This window comes from Bos indicus x Bos taurus, chromosome 8, assembly GCF_003369695.1.
Source record: "Bos indicus x Bos taurus breed Angus x Brahman F1 hybrid chromosome 8, Bos_hybrid_MaternalHap_v2.0, whole genome shotgun sequence".
In the NCBI taxonomy this organism is placed as follows: domain Eukaryota; kingdom Metazoa; phylum Chordata; class Mammalia; order Artiodactyla; family Bovidae; genus Bos; species Bos indicus x Bos taurus.
In genome coordinates, this window is record NC_040083.1 from 4091380 (window position 1) to 4104933 (window position 13554).

Below are 13554 nucleotides of genomic sequence, written 5' to 3' on the forward strand. Positions count from 1 at the left end.
TTGAGGATCTGTGTTAGATCTTGCATTATGTGGGTACCGCATGCATATATGGACACTGCTCCCTTCTCAAGTAACTTTTTTCCCATCTAAGTTTTTAGTCCAGCATTAGAACCAACCTGATTTCATTAATGTGGTAGTACTCCTTGCTATAATATCTGACCTTATATATTTTCTCTAACTACTTCCCTTGTGGCTCAGATGGTAAAGAATCTGACTGCAATGCAGGAGACTTGGGTTCTCCAGTCTCCAATGCAGGGACCCAGGAGTCCCTGGGTCAGGAAGATCCCCTGGATAAGGGAATGGCAACCCACTCCAGTATTGTTGCCTGAAGTATCCTATGAACAGAGGAGCTTGGTGGGCTATGGTCCATTGGGTTGCAAAGAGTCAGACACGACTGAGCAACACTTTCACATCTCTTTTTAAAAAATATTTTTTTTTTACTCACACCTTAACACCCATGCCTTCTGAACATAAAGTAATGTTGAATAATTTATTGAGATTGAATTAAATACATAGATCAATTTTGAGAAAAATTGATTTCCCACCCAGCTACCAAATATGTGTGTTCTTTTGTTAAGTTTTCTTTTATTTATTTCAGTGAAGTTTTGCAGTTATCTTGGTTGTATTTTATTTTCAGGTTGATTTTTTTTCCTTATACATGGATATTGTTCTGTGGAGTATGTGTGTGTGAATGTGTAATGTGTGTGTCTGTGTGTGTATGCGTGCATGAATGGATGAATGGGCATGTGTACACACATTTTATCTAATATTATTCATCCTAATCCCCTTTTCTGGTTTATTCTTCAAGGTTGTTTTATATAATTTACCAACAGCAAGAGCTTTACTTCTTTTCCCATAATTAGTGCTATGTCATTGTCATCCTATTTATTTGAAATTACTTATTATTTCTTGGATCAAGTAGTTGCATTACTATTGTTTAATGATTTCATGGAAATCTCATATCTCTCCCTCCTTTCAGATTTCTTTCAAGTTTTTAAGTTTGGAAAAGAGGACATTTAGAAGATGGTGTTGAACATTTGTTTCTGGTTCTTTGTCCTTTCTAATCCTCGATTTTCATGTCTCAGCCACCAGACTGAACAATCTTTTATTGAAATATGTACAAACTTCGGCTACAGCAGAATCCTCCTAGAGGAGGTGCATCTTTCTTGCAATTAAGAGAGGATCGAGAATCTGAGTCTTGAAAAGAGCTGTCTCCATCTAGGAAAATGTAAGGTGAACAGATTTCTGGGTTGCTATGAAGGGAGACCAGTTGTCCATGGAGACAGGATCCTGTGCCATGAGGGGACAGTGCTCCAGCTTACTTAGTGTGGGAAGCTGGCTGTCCCCCTGGTTCAAGATGAAGAGGAGGGGCAGTTGTGGAGGAAACCCACCTCTTCTGCTGGCTTCCAGAAACAGAGACCATTTGGGACATGCCCTGTAGAGGGCCCCTAATTTCCCACTCCAGTGACAGAGGGTCACCGAGGAAAACGCCAGCTTCCTCTCAGCCAGGGACGGTCATCTACTCATAGTGCTTGACCTCACAAGGTAACCCGGATGGGTGGAAGGGATATTACACTCGCTGACACAGAGAAAGATAACTGTCTCTTTAGAAGGGTCCTATGGCTTTAAGGGGGTGCATAGTGGCTCAGTGGTTAATAATCTGCATGCAGTGCAGGAGACACAGGAAAGGTGGGTTTGATCCCTGGGTGCGGAGATCCCCCAGAGAAGGAAATGGCAATCAAGCCACTTCAGTATTCTTGCCTGAAGAATCCCATGGATGGAGGAGCCTGGTAGGCTACAGTCCACAGGGTCACAAAGAGTCAGACATGACTGACTGACTGAGGGCACAGTAGCACACAGACATGTGACTTAGAAGAACTAGGTTTTGAATCACTTGAACCCTTGGAATATGGACACACAAATGAGAGCAGAACTAGAACAAAACTGAACAATTTAAAGTGTAAATGAGGAGTTTTAAAGAGATTTAAAACAACCAAAATGATTTCCAGAAATTGAAAAAAAAAAGTCATGATCCTAAATTTTTGAAAAATAAAATATGACTGTGTTACAAATGACATGTTTCAGACTACATTTAGGTTGTGTATGTGGTATGATTTTTATTCCTACTGTGACGCTTATTTGACACCTAGGCAAAAGGCAGACCACCAGGAAGCAGTCTGAGTGGCCTTAACTGCCACTGACATGGTCTATGTTCTGGTCATTCTGTTATGTGATCTCCCCAGGGTGGAAAAGCAGACGAGAGCATGTCTGATGGAAATAGGGAGGGGGCTAGGCACCCAGAAGTCCTGGTGGAAGGAGAATACTCCTAACAGGACAGGGGAGAGAACTTGGGAACTGTTTGGTCTTGGAAAAAGTTGCTGGGTATAGAGCTGTGCTGTTGAATTTGTAAAATCTCAGTTCCAAATAAAATAAATGTATGTTTTTTTCTAAGGAGATTGAGGTAATTCTCCAGAAAAAAAAAAAATAGGTGTTTCTTTGTGCTCAAAGAAGACCATACAAACCTGAATTAGCAAAACATGGATGAGCCTCAAGGAATGAAGATGATTAAACACTTAAGACAGAAACTAGTCTATAAATGCAAAATACATTTCATTATTCCTGTGCAGATAAATACATATATAGATATATGTATTTGTTGTTAAGTCACTAAGTGGTGTCCGACTCTTTGTGACTCCATGGACTGTAGCACACCAGGCTTCCTTGTCCTTCACTATCTCCCAGAGTTTGCTCAAACTCAAGTCCATTGAGTTGGTGATGCCATCCAACCATCTCATCCTTTGTCTTCCCTTCTCCTTATATATAAATATTAATTCATAAATGCATATTTGTGAATGAAATATGCTAAGAACATGTGTATGCATTATCTTATACTTCTTTTTTCCCTATTATTATTTATTCCCTATTATAACTTAAAAAATTCAAGCATGTTTCACCTTTGATTTATCCTTCTCCAGGCTACTCTATATTATTTGAATTTTATTATTATTTTTATCATTTTATTATTTGAATGTTATTTGAACATTCATGAAGACTTTGAGAATTACATTTCTCTAGTACTCTTGCCTTGAAAATTCCATGGACGGAGGAGCCTCGTGGGCTACAGTCCATGGGGTCACTAATAGTCGACACGACTGAGCGACTTCACTTTCACTTTTCACTTTCATGCATTGGAGAAGGAAATGGCAACCCACTCCAGTGTTCTTGCCTGGAGAATCCCAGGGACGGGGGAGCCTGGTGGGCTGCCGTCTATGGGGTCGCACAGAGTCGGACACAACTGAAGCAACTTAGCAGCAGCAGCAGCGGCAGAGAGACAAAAGATTTTTAAAAGAAATACATGAAAGTTATGTATTTTGGAATCAGAAGGCTGGTATGTTTTGAGGATAGACATAGAAACAGATTTAAATAGAGCATCAACAGAGTTTCTTGTGTATGTCAGGGCCTCCAAATGCACAGCCCACGATTTGAGTTGGGCATTGAGACCTCACCCTTCACACTGCTCATTGTCCTGTTTCGTTGAATTGCACGTAGAAATGACATTTAGTCTGCAGAATTCTTGGATGAGTTACTGATACATACAAGAGAGCAGACTTATTTACAACGCTTTTCAAGGTCTTCAGGTTAATTTTTGCAGAACTTGTTCTATTATGTGAATAAAAACTAGTACTGTGAAACTTGGGCTCTGAGGAGAAAGACAGATGCTAAGTGCTATGCATCTTCTTCACTAGAAGCATTTGGTATGAATTCTGGGGGGCAAGTAATGACTCTACTCTATTAGCCATGAGGGGCACACACTGTATACGAATATGCTGGAAACAGTGATCCACTGAAACCCAGAACTGTTTGAAATCAGTTATTTACTCACAAATTCATACAAGTAGGAAAAAAAGAAAACCTTCATTTCTTTAAGAAATGATTTGTAATATTAATACTATTAATAATGTCAATGCTTCCCAAAATAGAAATTATCAGACCATGTTCTGCTGTCTGCTTTATCTTTCTTTTCCCTTTTAGTCTAAGCAGATTTAAACATTTTATTTTTTAAACATCAGGCAGGGGAAACACTGGTTCAGGGGAGGCCCTGGGTCCCATGGTGAGACCCACTGGCCTTGAATCTGCATGGGAGGTGAGCTACAAGCATCCTTCCTGTTCAAAGATGAGGCTTAGTCCTGTCCATTCCCTCAATGTCCTCTATTTGTCAAATAAAAGAGAATCATTTGTTTTGATCATGCAATCTGTAGAAGGCTGCTTGGCAGGCTGCAAATCTTGATAGAAGGTGAACATATCTTCACAGAAAGTCCAAAAGTGTGTTTTTATTAGATATTTAATTTTTAATTAAGTTAGAATTTCACTTTCCTCTTACTACCCTGGGTCAATTGTGGAGGTTTTCTTTTGTTTAAATGTTGCATAAAAGGCTAAACTCTCTAACAAACCTATGCTATGGTTTATTTTGTTTTAAGACTCTTTAAATCAATTTATTTATTTTAATTGGAGGCTAATTACTTTACAATATTGTGGGGTTTTTTTGCCATACATCAACATTAATCAGCCATAGGTGCCCATGTATTCCCCCATCCTGAACAGTAAGGAGCACTTCGTGAATTTGCATGCCATCCTTGTGCAAGGGCCAGACTAATCTTCTCTGTATCATTCCAATTTTAGTATCAGTTCAATTTAGTTCAGTCACTCAGTAGTGTCCGACTCTTTGTGACCCCATGAACCTCAGTACTTCAGGCCTCCCTATCCATCACCAACTCCTGGAGTCCACCCAAACCCATGTCCATAGAGTAAGTGATGCCATCCAACCATCTCATCCTCTGTCGTCCCCTTCTCCTCCTGCCCTCAATCTTTCCCAGCATCAGGGTCTTTTCCAATGAGTCAGCTCTTCACATCAGATTGCCAAAGTATTGGAGTTTCAGCTTCAAAATCAGTTCTTCCAATGAAAGCCCAGGACTGATCTCCTTTAGGATGGACTGGTTGGATCTCTTTGTGATCCAAGGGACTCTCAAGAGTCTTCTCAAACACCACAGTTCCAAAACATCAATACTTCAGCGCTCAGCTTTCTTTACAGTTCAACTCTCACATCCATACATGACCACTGGAAAAACCATTGCCTTGACTAGACAGACCTTTGTTGGCAAAGTAATGTCTCTGCTTTTTAATATGCTGTCTAGGTTGGTTATAATTTTCCTCCCAAGGAGTAAGCGTCTTTTAATTTTATGGCTGCAATCATGATCTGCAGTGATTTTGGAGCCCAGAAAAATAAAGTCTGACACTGTTTCCACTGTTTCCCCATCTATTTCCCGTGAAGTGATGGGACTGGATGCCACGATCTTAGTTTTCTGAATGTTGAGCTAAAGCAAAATTTTTCACTCTACTCTTTCACTTTCATCAAGAGGCTCTTTAGTTCCTCCTCACTTTCTGCCATAAGGGTGGTGTCATCTGCTTATCTGAGGTTATTGATATTTCACCCAGCAATCTTGATTCCAGCTTGTATTTCCTCCAGCCCAGTGTTTCTCATGATGTACTCTGCATATAAATTAAATAAGCAGGGTGACAATATACAGCCTTGACATACTCATTTTCCTGTTGAAACCAGGCTGTTGTTCCATGTTCAGTTCTAACTGTTGCTTCCTGACCTGCATATAGGTTTCTCAGGAGGTAGGTTGGGTGGTCTGGTATTCTCATTTTTACAGTTTATTGTGATCCATACAGTTAAAGGCTTTGGCATAGTCAATAAAGCAGAAATAGATGCTTTTCTGGAACTCTCTTGCTTTTTCCAGGATCCAGGGGATGTTGGCAATTTGACCTCTGATTCCTCTGCCTTTTCTAAAACCAGCTTGAACATCTGGAGGCTCATGGTTCATGTATTGCTGAAGCCTGACTTGGAGAATTTTGAGCATTACTTTACTAGTGTGTGAGATGAGTGAGTGCAATTGTGTGGTAGTTTGAGCATTCTTTGGCATTGCCTTTCTTTGGGATTGGAATTTTAGTATTAGCCAAAGGGAGCACCTAACATTTTTTGATGGGGACAATTTTTAAAATCTTTATTGAACTTGTGTTCTGGTCTTTTGGCCATGACGCACGTATGATATTAGTTCCATGATTAAGCATTGAACCTGGACCCCCTGAACTGGAAGATGAAGTCTCGACCATTGGACCCCCAGGAAAGGCCCAATGCTATGGTTTTACGTTAGATTTCTTTAGGAGATAACACCTCGAAATCACTAAACACCGAAATTTGCAGATTTCCTGATTGCAACCTAATTTACCTTGAACAGGCTTAATTGTAAATAATAATCATAATATGAATAAAAGGCACCATTTCTTCAGAACCTACCACATGCCAAGCCTGTTATGGAATATTCATCAATTTCTGAAGTTGATATTTTTATCCCAATTTTATAGGTGAAAAAGAAGAAATTTAACAATTTACTTAATATCACATACTTATAAATGGCCCAAACATGAATCAGACTCTGATCTGTCTCTCCATAAACCTATCCTCTATTTTATTACAAAATTCTGATTCACCAACTGTTGCCAAAATTTGGCCTCTGTACACCCATGCTGATTTAAATCTGGGAGACAGAGTTTTGGGTGAAGTAGAACAAAATAGCTTTATTACTTTGCCAGGCCAAGGGGGCCACAGCAGGCTAACCACCCAGGAAGGGGTAGTGAGGAGCCTTGTAATGTTCAAGGAGCAGGGCGTCATCAGCTTCTGATTGCCTGGTGGTGAGGTAATTAGGAGGCAGTATCGTCAACCTTCTAGTTCTAACTAGCCTGGGGTCTTCATGCTTATGGGCATCAGACATTTAACTTCTTCCCCCTGGTGGGGGTTTCAGTATCTGCAAAACAGCTCAAAGCACATGCTCAGAATATTATCTGTAGTCCTTGAAAGTGAAACTGTTAGTCGCTCAGTCTTATCCGACTCTTTGTAACTCCATTGACTGTAGCCTGCCCGGCTCCTCTGTCCATGGGATTCTCCAGGCGAGAATACTGCAGTGGGTTGCCATGCCCTCCTCCAGGGGATCTATTTGACCTATGGATAGAACCCCAGTCTCCTGCACTGCAGGCAGATGTTTTACCATCTGAGCCACCGGGGAAGCCCCAGTAGTCTTTGAGGAAGAACTAAAGGTTGCTTTTTTTTTCCTCCCAGCTTGTGGGATCTTAGTCCTCAGACCATGTATTGGGTCTCCAGCATTAAAAGCATCAAGTCTTAACTGCTGGACCACCAAGCGAATTCCTGAACTAAAGTTTCTTAACTTTGTTTACTGGTTAAAGTATTATTATTTTGTCTTGTTTGTTAGGTTTTTTTTTTTTTATGTTTTTCTGCATTTTCTTACTTCTCTGATTTAATTTATTCTTTGACCAAAGTTTTTCTAAAGACAGAAGGCAGGCCGTGGATAAGGGAGGGGTCTGTCCTGGGAAGGGCCTCCCAGGTGGTGCTGATGTCAAAGAATCCACCTGCCAATGCAGGAGATTCAAGGGACAGGTTTGATCCCTGGGTCAGGAAGATCCGGTGAAGGAGGAAATGGTAACCCACTCCAGTATTCTTGCCTGGAGAATCCCATGGACAGAGGAGCCTGGCAGGCTACAGTCCCTGGGATCACAAGGAGTCCCACACGACTGAAGCAACTTAGCATGAACACATGAACTATTCTGGGAAAGTCTTATAGGGTCCTGCCTGGTTTAGAGAATAAAGGTTCTTTTGTTAAAAATAGGTTAAATTTTAGTCATATTTTTATTTTTATATGGCTGTCATTTCTGATAGCACTATCTCCTCCCTGTCATGCCTCTAGACTCACACACTTATTTCCTCCCTTGGTAGAAAGTCTTGTCTCTGAAAAGAAAAGAAATATCATGAAAGAAGTTTGGCCATGAATCAAAGGCTATCAACACATTTTCAAAGCAATAAATAACCTATTGTGTCTACATAAAGTCAGGATTCAAAAATACACTTCAACAAAGCATTTGTTGTTATTCAGTCACTCATTTATGTCCAGCTCTTTGTGACCCCATGGACTGTAGCATGCCAGGCTTCCCTGTCCTTCACCATCCCCCGGAGCTTGCTCAAACTCATGTGCATTGGGTCAGTGATGCCATTCAACCATCTCATCCTCCGTCACCCTCTTCTCCTCCTGCCTTCAATCCTTCCCAGCATCAGAGTCTTTTCCAATGAGTCAGCTCTTCGTATCAGGTGGCCAAGTATTGGAGCTTCAGTTTCAGCATCAGTCCTTCCAATAAATATTTATGGTTGATTTCCTTTAGGATTTACTGCCTTGAGACTCTTAAGAGTCTTCTCCAGCACCGCAATTCAAAAGCATCAGTTCTTTGGTGCTCAGCCTTCTTTATGATCCATGTCACTCATTTTAATAGCGTGGTTCTAGTAGAGGGCCACATTTTTCCTATGACTGAAGTCACTTGGCTCTGTGTTCTAGATCTCGGGAGGAGGTTGGTGATGTGAAGAGAGAGTCCAAAAAGTACAAACCTGGGCTGGGTTGCTTAGTTTCCCGACAACTCCCACCAGCACAGAGCCCTGGAGAACCCTGCCTGGCCCACAATCACAGCTCATCACTTCATCTCCTTTCTGCTGCCTTTGCTACCAGGGAGAAGTAATGTGAAATTTAATAAGTTGAATAAAAGTTATTTCCGCCCCCTTCCCATTTGTGTGGGTTCTGGCAGGGTGCTCTGTAAAGTGCATTCAATTACTAGGAACGATGTGGAACCAAATTACTGCCTAACAGTTATTGGCACCAGAGTAAGTTAAGTCGTTCCTCACCAGCCAGAATTTCATCTGCTTCCCACTGCTCTGAAGACCTTTTATCTGTCTTAGTGCCAGCTTTGTGAGGGGCGGACCAGATCGCTGAGTGCTTGTGGGTTATAACAGGACAAACACCTCCCTAAATGAGTTTTCCAATTTTCTTGGGTGTGGTGGTTGGAGGGGGCATGGAGGAAGGAGCAGCCTCTGAATATAATCTGTTAATTTACTTTAATATAGTATGGGCTTCCAAGGTGGCGCTCAGGTGGCGTGAGTGGTAAAGAATCCGCCTGCCAATGTAGGAGCTGTGGGAGACAAATGTTCAATCCCTGGGTCAGGAAGATCCCCTGGAGGAGGAAACTGGCAACCCACTCCAGTATTGTTGCCTGGAGAATCACATGGACAGAGGAGCCTGGAGGGCTACAGTCCATGGGGTCAAAGAGTCAGACACATGTCCACCAACCTCGTGAAATTAAAGGAAACCATAAATGATTTTTTTTCCCTATCTGAACAATGTCCCAATTTAAAGTGAAACATTGTAGATTTTTTCTCCCTAAAACTGAGTTGCTTCCAGCTTTTTCTTATATGCTGCACATTTTCTTTTCTGTTTAGTTGGTTTTGTTTTTTAAATGTGTATGCTTCTGAAGAAAGCACGTTGAAAACCTCTGCATTGCAATTAAACAAGACTCTTGTTTCTTTGTCATTATAGATGTCGTTGATTGACCCAGAATGACTATTTAAAGCCCTATGTTAGCGTGTTCTTTTCAGGGCTATTGCCCCTCTGTGTTCCCGCAGGGGTGAACAAGTGTATTTTTGTTAGCCTTGCTTAGAGATCGGTTTTTCTCTACTTTATATCATTTTTATTGTCTTTATTTGGACTGTCTTCGATATCACAAAACATTTTTGAGTATGTGGCTGAGACTTGCATGCAGTAATACTTCTCTGAAAAAATAAGCTCTGTTCTTTAATGTCTATGGGTCCCTGCTCGCCTTTTGCCTGAAGTGTTACATTGTATATCCACATGCAATGAGCAGTACAACTTCCAAATTCTTTTCCTACTTTACTAGTTCATTTTCTCCACCCAGTAATTTGCATCAAGTTGCATCCTTTCCAAAAGAACACAGTCCCTTTTTGAAACACATGTTCCTGATTTAAACCTATTCCAGGATCTCTGGTAATATCACAGGCTAAACATTAACTGTCAATCCAAATACTAGCCATACTAAATTTTGTAGGCATTGCAGTCAAATCATTCAAGAACATCTTATGCAAATTGCATTGCCCTCCATCGGATTTTTTTCTTCCCCTTGCTTGTTTGAAGAGAGAGATAACCATGTCAACATTATGATTTTGGGCTGTTGGTGACTTGTGCCTTCATGTCTGAACCAGCTTTGACCTAAACCATTATAGTTAATGACTGAGTAAGAAAAGCTTGAGGTCAGATATTTGAAAACTTTGAGACATATTGGTTTTCTAATGTGTATTTTAGGTCATAGCAGTGGAAATAATTTCAATGGTCTGTATATTAACCTTCCTTGCTTTATACTTTTGGGGCATGAAGAGTGGGTGTTGTTACTGTTGAATATGTTTTTAATGTCCAAGAGCATTTCTCTCCACTAGAATGTGTCGGATGGTTCGAAGTGGAGAGAGAGGTAGGTTATAGAATTTTAAGACACAAACTGCAATGATAAATTGTAGAGCGTGGCTATGGAACTTGTTGCCGCACAGCTGAGGTGGGGTTGACAACACTTCTTCCAACTTGGGGACTTGGTTGGAAACCAAATGGGGCTATTCACATGTCTCACCACATTGATTAATTGAACAATCCAGGACAAAGTAAATAGCATGTGCCGTTCCCCTCACGGTGGTCCTATCAGCATCCATATCTGGTCTCATCCTCCATTGCCCCCTTCTCTTCCTGCCCTCAGTCTTTCCCAGCATCCGGATCTTTTTCCACTGAGTCAGTTTTTCACATCAAATGGCCAAAGTGTTGGAACTTGAGCTTTAGCATCAGTCCTTCCAATGAATATTCAGGGTTGATTTCCTTTAGGAATGACAGGTTTGATTTCCTTGCAGTCCAAGGGACTCTCAACAGTCTCCTCCAGCACCACAGTTTGAAAGCATCAGTTCTTCAGTGCTCAGCCTTCTTTATGGTCCAACTCTCACATTCATACATGACTACTGGAAAAACCATGGCTTCGACTATCCGGACAATTGTTAGCAAAGTGATGTCTCTGCTTATCTCTCTCCAAATCTCCCTAAACATTTCCATCAAAAAACATATTAATTTGCAAGTTTAAACTTTCCATATGACAGTAATATCAATCCATATTGAAAAGTAGAGAATAGAAAGCTTTCCTGTCAAATTTGGCTGACATACCACAGGATAAATGGCAATCTGTGATCTGGAGTGAAGATTGCAATAACTTGTAAAATTTAAAAAGACACACTGCTTCTCTTTTCAGAAATTTCTCCATTTGAGCTCCAGCTAAACGTAATTTCCATTTTTAACGTTTATTTTCATAAACCAAAGACTTTTTTCCTGGACACATTTCTCAAAGTATTTCAAAAATAAATACTAATAATATCAAAATCTATAAAAATTATTCAACTGAGAATATACTGTTACCCTACATCTTGGGGAAATTTACTACCTTTTAAAAAGTATGTAGCTCCTAAGCATGGTATGGAGCTATTTTTGTGGAAGCAATCCTGCCTTTCTCGTATCAGAGGAATAATAAGACAAGAATAAGTGACAACATTATTTTTGTCTTTTTGTTACACAGTGCAGACTGTATTATATGTTAACATAATATAGTATTTTGCAGTGTGTGATGAATTTCATTTGTGTTAATAGTATATTTGGGCTATGTGTGAGTGCATGTGTATGCATGTGTGTATGTAAGGCCTGTGCATGTGGCTACATGCATGTGTATCATTTTTATAAATATTAATGTTCTAGCCATACACATTCAGAGAAGGCAATGGCACGCCACTCCAGTACTCCTGCCTGGAAAATCCCATGGACGGAGAAGCCTGGAAGGCTGCAGTCCATAGGGTCGCTGAGGGTCAGACACGACTGAGCGATTTCACTTTCACTTTTCACTTTCATGCATTGGAGAAGGAAATGGCAACCCACTCCAGTGTTCTTGCCTGGAGAGTCCCAGGGACAGGGGAGCCTGGTGGGCTGCCGTCTGTGGGGTTGCACAGAGTCGGACACGACTGAAGCGACTTAGCAGCAGTAGCAGCAGCCATACACATTGCTTGCAAAAAGTTCTTTCTGCCATAAGTTTGGTATTTTAGACTCTTAATTGGTTACAGTACCTCGAGTAGTAGTAAATATAACAGTTGTGGTGCTGTCACATTGTATGACAGTCACTGTAGTGGGGTAGTCACAATGTATTCAGTGCTTATGCTGTGTGTAATAATATGCCAGGCCCTTTACAGAAAGGAAAAGCTACCACTTTTTTATTGAGTTTTTTTCTCAGATATATAGGATTATAGCTTTTATACGCCTTTTTATATTCTGAAATTATAATGAAAGATACTTTCTAACAGTAGTATTTTTAGAATGGCAGCTATAAATTTAACTTCTGGACACACCTATATACTGTGCACTGAGAACAAGTTACATATACACACATATGCAGCAACTGGGGAGTTGGGTGCCGTGCTCAAGGGGAACCCGAGGGTGCCCCCTGGTGGAGGGAGATGCCCGTGTCCTTAAGGACACGCACTGGGCAGGGTAGGGCTCCAGGGGTCCAGTCTCGTGAGTCATCCAGCTCAGTCTTCGTGGCCCCACAGATAACTTTTCTAAAGACACAAATCATAAACTTTGGTTTGGGGTGTTTATCCTGTAACTGCTGAATCCCAGGACGGACAGTGTATGTATTGAACCACATGAAACTGCTCACATTTGACCCGTTTCTGATACCCACAAACAGCAGTGTCACGTGGTCCAACCAAACTCATGGTTCAGGCCAGCTGTGACCCCGTCTTCACTACTTAAGGCCTGTTGGCCAAACGAATACTTATAATGATCAGATATGTTAATGTAATGTGTAGACATATAAGGAACTAGAGATAATCTTCCGCTGTGTTTTGAGAGATTTGATCTATTACAGGAAGGGGAAGAGCAGGCTGGGGGATGAAGGTGTATAGCACTTAGGCTTTTCTGTAAATAGTTTAAAACCCCAAATATGCACTGGTGGTCAGACTGGAGAAGATCCCTAACCAGGAGGTTGTCAGGTGCTGCTGGCTGAAGGAGAGATGCTCAAGCATGCGGTGAGGAGCTGGGCCCATCATGCCGCATAGATGGCCCAAGGGTGCACAGGTGGGGCATTCAGGGCCAGGCCAGTGACATGCCTTTTAAGTTTCATTTCCACCACAAGGACCCCTGCACATTATATGTAGGACCCCCTCGCCCACATGGGCTGTTTCGGTGGAGGGTCCCTTCCCTGGGGGACCTCTTTCCCTGCCCCACTGCGAAGACACCCACCTTGTTCAGTCTGTACACCTGAGAGGTCATCACCTCTCCTGTGCAAAAGCCAAGTTCAAGAAAGACCACCTCAGCCTATGCATGGAGAGGTGAAATAGAGAAAACGTTTCCTGGGAGTTGCCTTGATGCTGAGACTGAATGGCTGTTGGCTCCCAGCCTCATGCAGCTTAAAGTCACACTAGACTGCAAAGGGGGCCACGCCCAGGACCCTCCACCAGGCATCAAACTGACTGTTTTGGTTCATTCCCAAGCATTTAGGCTTTGCTACTGTACCGAT

The 13554-nt window shown here is 41.4% G+C and overlaps 1 protein-coding gene and 1 non-coding gene across 2 annotated transcripts in view; one reads left to right on the plus strand and one right to left on the minus strand.

Annotated features, from left to right (window-relative positions):
* Positions 1 to 13554, plus strand: part of GALNTL6 (polypeptide N-acetylgalactosaminyltransferase like 6) — a 1496983-nt gene that overhangs the window by 291292 nt on the left and 1192137 nt on the right. The window lies entirely within an intron of this gene.
* On the minus strand, positions 4598 to 4701 carry LOC113897937. Its single transcript, XR_003512459.1, has one exon. It is a non-coding gene; the product is annotated as a U6 spliceosomal RNA (small nuclear RNA).